The 14,102-nt window shown below is 33.8% G+C and overlaps 1 pseudogene; it reads left to right on the plus strand.

The window, feature by feature from the left end:
* Positions 1–8,669: 8,669 nt before the first annotated feature.
* Positions 8,670–10,520, plus strand: LOC107896924 (protein SHORT-ROOT-like; annotated as a pseudogene).
* The last annotated feature ends 3,582 nt before the right edge of the window (positions 10,521–14,102 follow it).

Below are 14,102 nucleotides of genomic sequence, written 5' to 3' on the forward strand. Positions count from 1 at the left end.
TGAAATCCAGGAGTGTGCTGATTCAAAGCTTTGGTGTAAAGTCTAATGGATAACAAAGAGTTGGAATTCTTTGAAGAGGTCAAAGGCCCAGAAGGAATGTTGGGAAATTTGAGCATCAATACTATATCCAAAGAAGGGATTGGGGAAAGCCTGTCAGACATTCGTCCTTATATCCCCAGAAGTGTTCTGAACAATTAGACTGCGGAAGAGATCATTGTAACTTTTAGAACTAATTCAGAGTAATGTTCAAAACACACTTATTGCTCTAAGACTAAGAGCAATAAGAATCTTTTTGTGAAAAAGGCATATGTCCAACACCTTTATTTCAATAAAGTACATCTTTGTGTCTCATTTTGACAAATATTCTTTTATTCTATCCATTTTATTCATACTCATACCACATTGATAATTATTCTTAGATTCATTTGTTCTTTGGATCTTCCTTCATTCATATAACAGGTCTCCAGATATCAATGATATGAGCGACGCTGCTACTGACTCAGAATCTCTTTTTGAGCAAGATATGTGTCTAGAAGAACCTCAGGACTTTGAAGATGATCAAAATTGTAACCTATCTGCTAATTTGTTAAGGATGGTGGAACAAGATGAGAAACAAATCCTACCTTACAAGGAGTCAGTAGAAATTGTGAGCATAGGAGAAGAGAAAGAGGTGAAGATCGGAACTTGCATCGTCGCAAAGACAAAGCAAGACCTCATTGAGTTTCTCTACGAATTCAAAGATGTCTTCACATGGTCGTATCAAGAAATGCCTGAGCTAAGTACTGATATCGTGGTACACTAGCTCCTTATAAAGGAAGAGTGCAAGCCAGTTCAACAGAAGCTCTGAAGGATGAGGCCCAACGTCTTGCTGAAAATTAAAGAAGAGGTCAAAAAGCAATTTGACGTTGGTTTCCTAGAAGTGGTTAAATACTTAGAATGGGTAGCCAATAGTTTTTCCATCCCTAAAAAAGATGAGAAAGTATGCATGTATGTGGACTACAGAGATTTAAACAAAGCTAGCTCGAAAGACAATTTCCCGTTACCTCACATCGACACTTTAGTGGACAACACGACAAGTTATTCACTGTTCTCCTTCATGGATGGTTTTTCTGGATACAACCAGATTAAGATACATCTTGAAGATATGGAAAAGATGACATTCGTAACTATATGGGGAATATTTTGCTATAAAGTTATGCCATTTGGACTGAAAAAAGTGGAAGCAACATACCAAAGAGCCATGGTAACCTTGTTTCATGACATGATGCACAAAAAAATTGAAGTTTATGTCGATAATATGATCGCAAAGTCCCAAACAAAGAAGGAGCATGTACAGGTCTTAAGGAAATTGTTCTTGAGATTGAGAAAATTCCAGTTGAAGCTCAATCCAGCAAAATGTACCTTTGGGGCTAGGTCGAAAAAATTGCTAGGATTTGTAGTTAGTGAAAAGGGGATCAAGATCGACCCGGATAAGTTTAAGGCTATAATGGAGTTGCCTACGACGTACATTCAAAAAGAAGTTCGAGGTTTCCTAGGAAGACTAAATTACATCGCCCAATTCATTTCACAACTAATTGAGAAATGCGACCCCATATCTCGTCTCCTTAAAAAACACAATCCAGGCATTTAGGATGAGGAGTGTCAAAAGAATTTCGACAAGGTCAAACATTACTTGTCCAATGCCCCAGTACTGATGCCACCTAACTCAGATAAGCCATTAATACTGTATTTGATAGTATTTGGAAATTTCATGGGATGCCTGCTTGGCCAACATGATGAGTCAGGGAGAAAAGAAAGAGCGGTATACTACCTTAGCAAGAAGTTCACTGAATGTGAAATAAGATACTCGTCGATTGAAAAGTTGTGTTGTGCTTTAATCTGGACGACCTGAAAATTGAGACAATACATGTTGTACCATACAACTTAGATAATCTCAAAAATAGACCCTCTAAAATACATGATAGAGTCAACTGCTTTGAATAGAAGGATGGTCCGATGGAAAATTCTGCTTTCCAAGTTTGATATAGTCCATGTAAACCAGAAAGTAGTAAAAGGGAGTGCAATAGCAGATTTTCTGGCTAGTAGAGCTCTAGAAGATTATGAGCCTTTGAACTTTTATTTCCCGAATGAAGATCTAATGTACACTACAACCACTGAAGAAGATGCATAAGAAGGACATCCTTGAAAATTAAATTTTGACAGAGCGTCAAAGGCTATAGGTAACGGAATCGGTGCAGTCCCAATATCTCCAAACGGATACCATTATCCTTTTACTAGTAATTGGAATTTGATTACACGAACAATATGGCAGAATACGAAGCATGCATCGTGGGTATCTGTGCAGCCATAGAACATAAGATAAAAGTGCTGGAGGTATATAGAGATTTTGCATTAGTGATCTATCAACTCAAAGGTGAATGGAAGACAAGAGATCCCAAGTTGATCGATTATCGAAAGCTGGTTCTTGAATTAATTAAACAATTTGATGACATCACCTTCTGCTACCTTCCACGAGACGAAAATCAGATGGCTTATGCCCTGGCTACCTTAGTGTCCATAGTCAAAGTAAACAAACAAGAGGATGTAAAACCTATCCAGATGAGTATTTATGAGACTCTGGCTCATTGTTACAACATCGAAGAAGATGAAAAGGATGATCACTATTGGTACCATGATATACTACGATATGTGAAGAATCGTAAATACCCTGACCAAACAATAGAGAATGATAAAAGGACGTTGAGAAGATTGGCCAATGACTATGTCTTAGATGAGAAGATCCTATACAAAAGTAGAAAGGATCAGGTGCTACTAAGATGTGTGGATGTTGTTGAGGTTAAAAAAATCTTGAAAGAAGTCTATGAGGGTGTTTGCGGAACACATGCTAATGGTTTTACAATGGCCAGGCAAATCATGAGATTTAGGTATTATTGGTCTACCATGGAAGGGGATTGTATTAATTACGCCAAGAGATGTCATAGGTGCCAAATTTATGGAGACAAAATTAATATGCCTCCTTCACCTCTTCATGTTATGAATTCTCCATGGCCTTTCTCTATGTGGGGCATGGATGTCATTAGGCCGATATTGCCAAAAGCCTCCAATGAGCATCGATTCATCTTCGTGGTCATCGATTACTTCAACAAGTGGGTAGAAGCCAGTTCATATGCCAATGTCACAAAGTCGGCAGTCAGCAAATTCTTAAAGAAAGAGATATATGTCAGTATGGAATGCCAGAAAGGATCGTATCTGACAATGTATTAAACTTGAACAACAGTACGATAGCAAAGGCCTGTCGTCAATTCAAGAACAAACACTATAACTTATCACCATATCACCCAAAAATGAATGGTGCAGTGGAGGTAACAAATAAGAACATTAAGAAGATCATGGGGAAAATTACTGAGACTTATAAAGATTGGCATTAAAAGTTACTATTTTCCGTTTATGCTTATCGAAAGTTTGTTAGGACCTCCACCTGGGTAACGCCTTTCTTATTGGTTTATGAACTGGAGGCAGTTTTGTGCATTGAAGTCAAGATTCCTTCCCTCCAAGTTTTTTCAGAACTAATGTTAGATGAAGCAAAATGGATACAATCTCGATATGATCAGTTGAACTTGATCGAAGAAAAGAGGCTAAAGGCTATCCGTCATGGTCAGATGTACCAAAAACGAATTATGGGAGCTTATGAGAAGAAGGTTCGCCCCAGAGAATTCCATGAGGGAGATCTGGTATTGAAAAAGATCCTTCCCATACAAAACAACTTTAGAAGAAAATAGATGTCAAACTGGGAAGGACCTTATGTGGTAAAGAAGGTCTTTTCTAGAGGAGCGTCGATTTTGACCGAGATGGATGACAAGAACCTGCTTAATCCTGTGAATTCTGATTCAATCAAGAAATAATTCACTTAAAAAAAGGGAGAGACCAAGACGAAAACTCGCAAAGGGCGCCTTAAGACCAAAGGGGTTTTGAGTTGAAAACTCGAAAAAGGGCAACTCAAATTTGGATTGAAGATTAAACATGTGATGGTCGGATCTTCTCAGAAGGAAGAACGTTACATCTTGGGGCATCAAAAAAATACTTTAGATCTCCTAAACACATATCAAGTTCAAAATGGTCTTCAAGAAGTTTGAATAGAAAAGCTTATGTTGCGATATTTGGGGCACCTATTTTCATCTTATTCATTTTTAGCAATGTTTGCTATCTTTGATTAATCTATTCATTTCAAGATTTGCTTTCAATAAATTTCAATCTTGTCCATTGTTACGATCTTTTTCAAGTATTTTTCATTAAAATAACGATTAATGGACAAATAATATTCAAGTAAAAGGATTTCTACATATTGCTCTGAAAGGTTTGCTAAATAGTACAAGGACCTGAAACAGGACTACTAGTTAGAACTAACAAAATCTAAAGGTTGGAAATTTTTGAGAATGAATAGTTTAAATTGTGATTATTTCTTCGGGTTTTCTGTCAAAGATACCAGCTAAACAAGAAGGCAGGGTAATGCGTCAGTGATAGAACCTTGATAAACAACGAGCAATGTCAACCTAAACATTAAAAGGGGATCATTCTTGAAGAATGACATTCTGCATTCATGCAAATATCATTCATACGTATCTAGTTAGAAGCATTTGATTCATTCTGATGATAACATCCTAATCACTTGGCATAAATATAGGCCCATGAAATGGATTATACAGGTCATGTTCCCCAGAGAACGGTGTAACAGATCAATGAAACTACATATCCTATACCCTTGAAGTTGCAGTGGGATGGATTGAAGTTATTACAGAGAATTTTATCTCCTTAAAGTTGCAGTAGAGCATATTGAAGCCACTAATCTTATCTCCCTGAAGTTGCAGCGGAGCAGATTGAAGATATCAAATTTTATTTCCCTGAAGTTGCAGTGGAATAGATTAAAGCTACAAGTCACAAATCTATACTTCTGAAATTGCAGTAGTTCAGATAAAATCTACCATGGTGAATCTTATCTCCCTAAAGTTGTAGTGGAACAGATTGAAGTCACTAATCTTATCTCCCTAAAGTTACAGTGGAGCAGATTGAAGGTAGCCAATTTTATCTCCCTAAAGTTGTAGTGGAGCAAATTGAAGCCACTAATCTTATCTCTCTAAAGTTACAGTGAAGCAGATTGAAGGTATCCAATTTTATCTCCTTGAAGTTGTAGCGGAGTAGATTGAAGATAGCAAATCTTATTTCCCTAAAGTTGTTGTGGAATAGATTAAAGCTACAAGTCACAAATCCTATACCTCTGAAGTTGTAGTAGGTCGGATCAAATCTACCATGGCAAATCTTATCTCCCTAAAGTTGTAGTGGAACAGATTGAAGCCCTAATTTTATTTCCCTGAAGTTGTAGTGGAGTAGATTGAAGATAGCAAATCTTATCTCTTTGAAAGTACAGTAAAACAGATTGAAGCTACTAATCTTATCTCCTAGAAGTTGCAGCGGAGCAGGTTAAAACATCAATTCATTTACCTTTGAAGATGCAGTGGGCTAGAACAGGGCTACTTGAAAAAGGAGAAGCACCAAAGGGGATAAGATTCTGTAAGACCTGGCAAATTTGGCCATTTTTTAAGTCTTTACTTCATTCCCGTTACATGACAATAAGCAGGGCAGCTGTAAATGCTCAAATTTGACCAGGCCTTAATAAATAACAGTCCATTAACAAAATTATAGACCCAAATAACAAAAGTACAAGCCCAAAATACAAAAAAGGCCCATTGGCCCAAAAACCTAAACTAATTCAGAAACCCTAAGGTTTCTGAATCCCTCTCCCACCGCACTGCGGTCACTCATGTGCCTCTACAGCGCATATGCTGCCCGAAGCCTGACGCCTTAGCCGCCTTGCACCAGAATGGAAAGATCATCTCTGTTGACCCCAGGACTTGCAAAAAAAGATAGAAAACAAAGCAAAGGAAACAGACAGAGAAAAATAGCAAATAGTAGCAAAAAATATAAAATATTGTAATGAAATTGGCTATAAAGCCATAAAAATCGATTGTAATTGTTTCACACAGAGAAATACACAAAAAAATCGAAAGAAAAAGCAGTCAAATATTCAAAGGTGGTATTTTCCTTCATTTTTCTTTTGAATATATTATATATATATAATACAGTAAAAAAATTACCTAGTTTTGTTTTCCGTCATCATCGAAGGGTCCTATCCCCTTTTGAAAAATTTTTGGCCACTATTTTAAAAAACTGACCCTAGATTTGGATTTTAGGGGTCGAAAGGATCAAAAGAGGGTTTTTTGGAAATTTTTGGCCACTGGAGACGGCCGCCGCCACTGCGGCGGTCCATGGTAGCGTCGATGGCCGGACTTGAAATCTTAGCCAAAAAAAAAGTGTGTTTTCTGATTTTTTTTTTAAATAGGGTTGGAAAGATTTTTTTTTCAAAGGTTTTTCACTTATGTAGGGTGCCAAAACGGCACCATTTTGGAGAGGTCAAAAAGGCCCCAAAACGATGCCGTTTTGGCCTTCGACCTGATTACTGGACCCAAGATCTAGAATCCGCGTGTTTTTTAGCGAGAGGGTCTATTTGCGCTTTTGGCCCTTCCGCTTTTTTGACGATTTACAATGTAGTTTTTTTCTTTTTAATTTTTACCCTTTAATTTTATTTTTCTTTCATTTTGTCCCTATAGAACAGCACGTTTAAGGAGTCGAGATAATTTCATATTTAATCCCTATTTCTTTTCGCGCGCTTCATTTTAATCCCTTATTTTGTTTTATTAATTATTTTTTAACTATTTACAGTTCATCCCCTAATTTCATTCTGATTTCGATTTAATCCTTAGTCCATTTAATTCCAACCTTTCTACAAACTGTTTATTTATTGATTGATTTATTGATTATTTATTTATTTACTTTTTTTTAAATCATATTGTTTATATCTTTTTATTTGTGCATTTCTTTGTTCATTTATTATTGTTGTCATTATTATTTTATTTTAAATTTTTATTCTTATTATTTTTATCATTCCTTTATTATTTTTGAGACTCTCGTGTCATGTTTATTTATATATATTTTTTCATCATGCTTTTTTTATTTTATTTTATTTTAAGATTTCCTTATTTATTTTATTATTATTATGATTTGATCATTAATAATAATATTATTATTAATTACATTAGTATTACTATAGTATTCCTTATTTACTTATTATATATTATTCTAATGTTCTACATATATTGCCATATTTACATTATTATTATTTATTCATACGTATATTATGCCCAAATAAGTAAAATGCATATCGTTTTAAGTGTTACGTTCGTTTTTCGTACGATGCACAAAAAAAGAAAATATGACTTACTGAATATGACGTTACGTTCATTATTTTTGGAATTAAAAAGAGTTGTGTTCTTAACTTACGGAATATGACTTCTTTTTAAAACCGATATAGTCGAATATCTACTTTAAAATAAATAAAAAATAATAAGATTTTAGCGTTTGTTCTCGTTTTCGAAGATTTAAGGCATGTGTCCTAACTTACCAGACATGACTTTTCTTCTCGATTAACTTGAAATAAGCCCCATTTTCGTGAAAGTTAATTTAGTTAAGTAATGTCTTAATAAGGAATCGCATTTTAAATTCTATTCAAGTTCTCAATTTTCGACTCTAAAGAAATCAAGTAATCAATTAGGTATCAATTTTGGGTGTAACAAGGGTACTAATCCTTCCTTGTGTGTTACCGACTCCAGAACTTATTTTCTGGATTTTTATAGACCGAAAAACATTGTTTTAGTAAATCAAAAATTTTATTAAAATGATCGAATTACAAGGTGATCTGATCACAACTTATAAAAAGAATTGGTGACGACTCCCATTTTCATTTTAAAATAAAAATTCATTTTAAAAAAGTTTCGACAATAATATATTTTTTTCAAAAACAAAGGATTAAATATTAATTTGAACAATTTTGCTATTTTCAATGAATTTTTTTAAAAATTAAGGACTCAAATTGTTTGATGAAATTTTCATCGAAAATCCTTTTAGAAAGAGAAAATTATTATTAAAAAAAAAATTTTTTTTTGGATGAAATATTCCATTGAAAAAAGAAAGAAAAACTTTCTAGTTTTATGATCTTGGAGCCTTGTTTAAAATGTCTTGGTGATTAAAAGAGTGCTACGTCATTAATTCTTTCCAGTTCTCTAAACGATGCATTGTTTGTAAGCTAAATTAACTTTGAACTTTTAAATGTTAGTTTTTTATTATGAATTTAATTTAATTTATTAACATTAACATTTATTTAATTAATTTAATATTATTGTTATAAATTTATCTTATTGTTTGTGATTTAAATTATTGTTTGATAGAAAATTTCATTAAAGTTATAACTTTTAATCAAATTCTTTTATTCTTTAGTATCCTCATAGTATTTAATTTAATTATGTGTTAACAGATTCATATTTTATAACAATAACAATATAATAAAATTTACTTTTATGAAGCCATACAAGAATGTTTGACATCATAATTATATTAAAAAATGTAAACTAAATACATATAGGATTAATTTATAACTTATAATTAGAAATTGCATAGAAAAACCATATGGTTGCTTATCGCTATAGCATAACTCCAACATTTTATATTTATATATACCTTACTAAAATATGTTTATTGTAAAAATTATTTATATATGATACTCAAGCCAAATACACATGGTAGATATATTACATAGCAGGACCATGACCCTAAATATAATAGTATGGCCAATATTTCAGAATTCAAAGCTTTGTACTTGGCCATTTCTGGATTCAAATGAAATTGAGTTCTGCAAAGATTTCTAAAGAGTCAAAGGGGGCCTCCCCAAGCCATGGAGGACATCATAAGAACTCTTCACTCGAAACGGCAGAGCCACCACTCGATCCTTCCTCTTCAACCGGTCGATCAGCTGGAGCAATGGTCATCAGTAGCGGTAGACATGTACAACAACAGCAGCAGCAATAACAACGACAACAATCATCATCATCATCAGCCTCAAACTAGCCACATATCAACCAGCCGTTCATCAGACTACTCGGCCGGTGGTGACGGAGAGCCTAGTGCGACAGGTAACAAATGGGCATCAAGGCTTCTAAACGAATGTGCTAGAGCCATCTCCGACAAGGATTCTAGCAAAATCCATCACCTTCTTTGGATGCTAAACGAACTGGCTTCCCCTTGTGGAGACTGTGAACAGAAACTAGCATCGTATTTCTTACAGGCACTGTTTTGTAAGGCTACTGAGTCGGGACAACGATGCTTTAAAACCCTAACTTTAGTCGCAGAAAAGAGCCACTGCTTTGATTCAGCTCGGAAGTTAATCCTTAAGTTCCAAGAGGTGAGTCCATGGACAACTTTCGGTCACGTAGCCGCCAATGGTGCAATCCTGGAAGCCTTAGATGGTGAGCCCAAACTTCACATCATCGATATAAGCAATACCCTTTGCACTCAATGGCCTACTTTGCTCGAAGCTTTGGCCACTCGAAACGATGACACCCCACACTTAAAGCTCACTGTTGTGGTCACTGCTAATATTGTAAGATCGATGATGAAGGAAATAAGCCAGCGAATGGAGAAGTTTGCCAGGTTAATGGGTGTACCCTTTGAGTTTAATGTAATAAGTGGGCTAATCCATTTGGGCCAACTCACAAAAGAGGCACTCGGTGTTGTTGAAGATGAAGCTGTCGCGGTTAATTGTATGGGAGCCTTGCGAGGAGTCTCCGTCGAGGAAAGAACTGCAGTGATCGGGATGTTCCGGTCGCTGGGGCCTAAAGTCGTAACCGTCGTTGAGGAAGAAGCTGATTTTTCAAGCAGTCAAGTGCTTTGAAGAATGCCTGAGATTTTACACTGTCTACTTTGAAATGCTTGAAGAAAGCTTCACCCCAACCAGCAATGAGAAGCTTATGCTGGAGAGGGAGTGCTCAAGGGGCATAGTTAGGGTTTTAGCTTGTGACGATGACCAAGACAATGAAGGAGACCGTGAGAGAAGAGAAAGAGGGAGCCAATGGTCCGAAAGACTCAAGGAAGCTTTCTCACCGGTCGGATTTAGCGACGATGTTGTCGACGACGTCAAGGCATTGCTAAAAAGGTACAATCCCGGATGGGCACTCGCACAACCAGATCAAAATGAAACAGGACTTTACTTAACATGGAAAGAGGAACCTGTAGTATGGGTATCTGCATGGAAACCCTAAAATCTTGGCCACAACTACAACCATGGTTTCAACCTGAATCAATTAGCACTGCATTTATGCAAGAATTTGGAAGCAAATCGAAACATGCAGATGGAGTTCATTACCTTTCATATCTTTCTTTTGATAATTTCATATATAAATCATAAATGTATTTACATATATGTTTGTTTCTTCTTTAATGTCTACTGTTTTTTTCTCAGCTTTATGCTTTGGAGTTTGTGATGTTCCTTTTTCTGATTTAGAACATTATTCTTGTTTGAGGGTGTTTTAATTTGTGCCTCTGCCATCTCCAGGGCAATATCCCATTCCTTCCCTTCCTGTCTTATTTTTCCTTCATCAATTTCTCATATATTTGTAACAAATTTATGCATTATAGATTTGCAATAAAAATGTGAAAGTATTATGTAAAATATCTATTATTAATTCCATTTTTTAGGAATAATATTTGATGTACCGTTGATATATAAGTTCCATACACAAACGGTAAATAATAACATGATACATGATTATTAAATTAAACAAAAAAATATAGATGACTTGTAAATAAATACTAATAATTTTATTTAAACATAATTAAATATTAATTGTAACTATTATAAATAAAAATTAATAACTCTCGCATTCAAAATCTTGGATTTAATGGTCTAGGACTTAAGGTTTAAGGTTTTAGCATTTATTTATAATTAATTGTTATTTAATTATGTTTAAATAAAATTTGTTGATAACCTTGACTTATTAAATAGCTACTAATTAGGGATATTAGCATTTTTTAGGGATTAACATCGTATTATTTTCTTATTTATCATGACACTTTGTGTATATAAACATGTACATATTTTTAGAATTATCAATGAATTGAGTGAATGTTTCCTCAATATTACTTGGTGCATTTCTCTAATTCTTAACATGATATCAAATTTAAGTTTGATTTACGGATTTTTTTCACCAACGAAACATACATTCAAGTACATCATTTTAACCATTCAAAACCTGCTAGTAAACGCTACTCATATGACCTCACATATAACCAATTCATGCCACAACACATATATAAGTTTACCATATTGCCAAAACATATCTTGAAACGTGTATGAACAATAGTTGTAAACTCAAACATTAACCAAGGTTTAAATTATCATTCATTCACAAGTTAACACATATACAAGCTCCTAAACACATGCCACAATACCGAGCTTAAACGAATAAAAGTCTACAGAGTTGATAGAGGAATAGTGTGATCTTCGAGCTGATCTGAATGACGAGTTCTGCAAACGACAATCTACAAAAATAGAAAAATAACTAGGTAAGCATTTCGAATGCTTAGTAAGTTCATAGGTAATATACAATAACTTACCTCGATATACAATTAAACATATTAAACTAAATAATGCAACACATTATACCTGACATAACATATTCAAAAATAATAGGTGAGTTCATCATAAATCGAGTTATATAGCAATTCCATATACAATAAGCTAATCAAATTAGAACCATTCACATAGAGTTTGTACTTCAATACCATGTACATTATCAGATCATCATATACAAATTGAGCATTAAGCTCTTAACATGCCATTTTCAATTCTCTTTCCATTATTCAACTAGCCCGATGAACTTGAGTAAATAAAATCGGATACACGGGTAACTAGACCACACCAGAGAGCACCATACTGCTAAATAGAGAGCACCAAAGTGCTGATCAGAGAGTATCGAAGTACTGAACAGAGAGCACCAAAGTGTTGAACAAAGAGCACAAAAGTGTTAAACCCATACAAGCGCGCAACTAACCTTATTGGCATGCCAATCATATTTTAATCGTTTATTAAGTTCATGTAGGCATAAATATTGAATTTCTATAATTTAAATCATTGTAGATTCATCATATCCATATCATTCCATCATAGAACATTTCTTTACAATTTAGTCCATGTCTCACCTTTTTGTACTAAATCATAAAAAATTCAAATTTACATTTACACACAAACAATTTCATAATTCAAACATATTTATATTACTATTACACATAATTATGCCATATGAACTTACTTGATAGAAACTACAATGACAAGATGTTAGGGGCTAAATGCAATTTCCCTTTTTCTTTAGTTATCTTCCTGTTGGTTCAATTCCCAATCTTTATGATAATTCATTTCAATTTACCAATTCCAAATACTTTATAACACTATTTTATTCATATGAAAGTTCAATTTCATTTTATGAATGTTCTTTAAAGTTTTGCATTTTATTCAATTTAATCCTTAAAATTGAAATTGTTATAACTTTGAAGTTTGAGCTTTGATTTTGAAATTGATCAAAATTCCATCCTTCTACAGCCCTATATTATCAATAATTATAGAAATTTCATGTCAATTTCAAATTGTTTACACATTAGTCCCTTTGTCCGAAAGTAACAACTCTCACTTTTAAAATTAGTCATTTTTTCACTTTTAAGCTTAAAATCAAATCATTTAACACCAAGAAATTCAAGAAATCATCAATGATAACTTTTAAAAACTTTAGCAATTTCGCAAATTAGTACATGGGTTAGCCAAATCAAGTTCTCATGGCTTCAAAAACATAAAAATTACGAGAAGCGAAACTAAAATCACTTACAAATTGATGGGCTCAATGGTTAAAGTCAAAAAAATGGCTTCTTTAGGTTTTTTCTATCTCAAACTGTGGAAGAAAGAAAAAAAAACAAAGATGACAACTTTGGGTTGTCTTATATACCTTAATTATAACTTAATCAACATTTATTAATTAATATAATCCTTCATTAATTAAAATTAAACATATTAACTAAAAATTAGTGGAATTTAATGTCATCCACTATGTATATGCACAAACAAGTGGTCCAATTGCTTAATTAGTCTTTCACTAATTAAAAATCCATAACAATTAAACTTTTACCACTTTTACGATTTAGTCATTATACCTTAATTAACTATCCGTTCAATAAAATTACTAGACTGAAACTCAATATAATACTATAATATACTCGTAAATATTAAACAATAATATTCACGGGCTTGGACATCAAAAAATGGGGTTCCAAAATCACCATTTTAAGCACAACTAAAAAATGGGTTGTTACACTATGCCTCGATCGGTGCTCTTTTTCGATCACTCTCTTTTGTGTGTGGGATACTTGGGCTAATATGTTTTTAGGGTTCCTTTTTTATGGTTTTTGGACTATTTTGGGTTTTTTTTTATCAAACAGTGCTTTTAAGTCTTTGGTTTACTTTTAAGGCTTTATTACGATGCAAAATGAGAAGCACACTATTACAACTAAAAATCTTTCTTTCCAAGTCCATATCGTGAAACTTGATGGGAATAACTATCTTGCTTGGTCAAGGTCAAGTTTGTTGTTTATCAAGGCTCAAGGATTGCAGGAATATATCATTGATACTGTAGAGAAACATGTACTCAATGATAAAACTTTTAATTAGTGGGATTTGAAGAACTCTCTTGTTATGGTTTGGCTTATGAACTCCATGCAACCTCATATTTCTAAAACCTACTTGATGCTTGATACTGCAGAAAAGATATGGAATGTTGTTGCTCTCACCTACTCTCGTGTTGGGATAATGCTCAAATTTTTTTAGATTCACAATAAGGTCCATAATATGAAGCATGGAAAGCTAACTATTTCTTAATATTCTTTTGAATTAAGTGCTTATGGCAGGAATTAGACTATTAATAGAATTTTTAGGCAGATTATCCTAGTGATGTTATGAAGTTTCAAAAGTTGGTGGAAAAAGAACGAGTGTATGAGTTTTTTGTCGAGTGTGCTCAGATTTGGGTTCAAGTACTTTGTAAAACTCATTTTCCTTCTCTTTAGGATGTGTTATTATGCTCTATACTCCACCTATTGAGAAAGTTTGCCTTCTTGTTAGC

This window comes from Gossypium hirsutum, chromosome A10, assembly GCF_007990345.1.
Source record: "Gossypium hirsutum isolate 1008001.06 chromosome A10, Gossypium_hirsutum_v2.1, whole genome shotgun sequence".
NCBI classification, from domain to species: Eukaryota; Viridiplantae; Streptophyta; class Magnoliopsida; order Malvales; family Malvaceae; genus Gossypium; species Gossypium hirsutum.